This window comes from Octopus bimaculoides, chromosome 17, assembly GCF_001194135.2.
Source record: "Octopus bimaculoides isolate UCB-OBI-ISO-001 chromosome 17, ASM119413v2, whole genome shotgun sequence".
Lineage (NCBI taxonomy): Eukaryota > Metazoa > Mollusca > Cephalopoda > Octopoda > Octopodidae > Octopus > Octopus bimaculoides.
Window position 1 is genome coordinate 6,523,821 of NC_068997.1, and position 3,087 is coordinate 6,526,907.

Here is a 3,087-nt window from a genome sequence, read left to right on the forward strand (position 1 = left end):
TCTCTATTTGTCTATATCTGTCTGTCTGTCTCTATTTGTCTATATCTGTCTGTCTGTCTCTATTTGTCTATATCTGTCTGTCTGTCTCTATTTGTCTATATCTGTCTGTCTGTCTCTATCTGTCTATATCTGTCTGTCTGTCTCTATCTGTCTATATCTGTCTGTCTGTCTCTATCTGTCTATATCTGTCTGTCTGTCTCTATCTGTCTGTCTGTCTCTATTTGTCTATAGTTTACTTCTTTTCTTTCTCGGAAACGTTATATACAAGTTGCCAGGGACACATGGAAATGAATAATTTATATTAGAGTACAGATTATTCCGGTTCTGGTGTTGTTTTGTAAATATTTGATGATAGTCATAGAGACTTTAGTCTCTCTCTATCACCTTTCAACAGCATTATATATGAAAAGACAGAACAATTAACAACATAATAAAAAGGTTTATTTATGATGCTTGGTTTCACAATTCCTGTCATTCAGCCTGCGTAGAATTAAACAAGCAAGCGTTTCCCGCTCAATTCATTCTCTTTTACGGTCGGCCGACCATGAGCATGGACGTGTGCTAAAGCTGTCTCTACACCTTTCGGACTTACACAAGACAACTCGCTTACAACAAGAACAGAACAACGTCCCAACAACTATGCTCATACACAACAGAAGCTTGGTTTCACAATTCCTGTCATTCAGCTTAGCAGCCGCTGATTAGTTTGTAATTTGGTATTGGAAGGTTAAGGGCTTCCTTGATACCTGCCAGAGGATAGTGTAAAAGTGCTTCGTGGAGGAGCGAGGTGTTGTCACGTCGAAGGTCTCAAGCTCAACTTGCTGAAAAAAATGAAAGTAACTGTTTAAGTACGACTTTCACTACGCATGCGCAACTCGAGGGGCTTCCGGTGGTGAAATCGCATGCGCAGAACAGCACTTCCTCAATGGCGGCCATAATTTCGCGCCACTACAGTTTCTTATCTATAATGATAAATGGCAAGTTTGTTACTTTAACTCCTCTGAGATTATCCAATAGACCTTCATGAAACTTGACACGTGTGGGGTGCTTATGCTCATGCGGTCACTTATGCACTTGGAATTTTTAAAAAATTGATTTTTAATCAGCATCGATTTTTCAAAAATCGTAAACATTTCGGCATTTTTCGCACTAACCATCGTGACATCAATTTGACGAAAAATGTTTCATGGGTATAAACAGACGGTAATCTATTTAGCATTTGCTAATTCTTCATTTCAATACGAATTGTTTTGATTGGCTAAAACTTAGTATTTCAATTTGTTGTTTTAATTCCCTAGCGTTTCAGATTTTAAATAGGGATGTGCATTTTATTTCTCAAGCATTTTCTATTCAGCATTTCATGCATAACCATAGATATACTTTTTGACAATCAAACGACATTTATACAAGCTACTACTTATATACAAGATTTAATATATTAGTACACCCGCTTCTTAAATTGCGAATACTTTAGAGTTCAGATTTGAGTTAAGTTACCACATGAACTTTAACTCTTGTAGAGGGTTCAGGATCTTATATCAGTCTTTTAAGACAGTGGATATTCTCACGTGAGCCTCAACTTACTTAAAAAGTCAGGACGTCTTCTCCACCATATCACTCATGCAGAAAGGGATTGTAGTTCTCAGATTGGATAATCCGTGTTATTTTGTCAAAACCTGAAACAAATGGATTTAGCACCCTAACTTGAGTGGATTTCGTACACGGAAACCGAAAGAAAACTATCGTATATATGTTTATATTTCTCTGTGTGTGTGTCTGTACCCCCACCATTGCTTGACAACCGATGTTGCTGTGTTTACGTTCCCATAACTTAGAGGTTCCGCAAAAGACACTGATAGAAGTACTAGACTTACAAAGAATAAATCCATGGCGGCAATCACATGACTGAAATAAGTAAAACAATAAAATACGATGCCATTTTAATCCCGAGCAAGGCCAGGTATCTCTCTGCTGGTTTTTTGATAACATTAACCTGAATTGCGCTTTTTTCATGCAATAATCACAAATTGCAATATTAGCTCAATTGTGTTTCATTCTTTTCTACTTTTAAATATCATTGATACATCAGAAATCCTTTAGTTTCCAACAGCTTATATTTGGGGATCTGGGCTCTTTTTTTTTATTTATTTTGTTTTTTGCATTTCTTTTAGTCACAGCTTGAATGTTTTACGAATTCTAAAATTGAATAGTAATGTAAATACTAAAAATAGTCGGTTGCATTTCATCATAATTACCCAACAGTACTCCTGTTGGTTTCATTTGTTGACACTTCTGTGTGTTTCTTGTCAGATTGTCGATACAATGTACACAACATAAATTCTAAAATAAAATAAGAAAAATTAATAGGAATTCGAAGATTTATCAGTTTTTCGTCTTTTTTTTTTTATTACCTGACACAAAGAAAACTTAACTTTCTCCACTCTCGATTTATTTATAAGCTTTGAGAACAGCAGCTGTCACAAATTAAGTTCTGCGGCAAACATTTGAAAGGGAAGTGATGCAGTGCTGCGCTGGGTTGGTTTTCTTTGGCGTTTTGCGACGAGGGCCAAGATATCTTCTTTCTCGTGTTGTTTGACTGTTCCCCATACTGTTTCCCAAACTGTTCTGTCCGCACCTAACTTTCCCCAAGTCTTCGCATCGATGCAGCACTTGGTCAGGCTACTCTCACATGTGTCCTTAAATCTCAGCTTTGGAAATTTTGGATCTGCCACCCAAAGCCAACTCAACATATAGGAAGCGTTTGGAAATTCTCTTGTCATCCATGCGCTTCACATTTCCAAGCGATTTTAAGCTCCTTTTCTACAGAATTCTTGTCATGCTTGGAAGTACTGCCTGTTTTAAGACTTCTATGTTGGATACTTCATTTTGTCACATAAAGCTTTGGATCTTGCGCAGGCATATACACGAATATATACGTAATTACGCATAAACATGTATATACTCGCATATACGTGTATACGCGTATATATACTTCTATACGTATATATGCATATACGTGTATTTACGGATATCTACGTATATATGCGTATATATATGTATATATATGCGTATATATATGTATATATA

The 3,087-nt window shown here is 36.4% G+C and overlaps 1 protein-coding gene across 1 annotated transcript in view; it reads left to right on the top strand.

Annotated features, from left to right (window-relative positions):
* LOC106868700 (peroxisomal membrane protein PMP34) overlaps positions 1 to 3,087 on the top strand; it is a 121,389-nt gene that overhangs the window by 102,380 nt on the left and 15,922 nt on the right. The gene's annotated exons all lie outside the window — the stretch shown is intronic.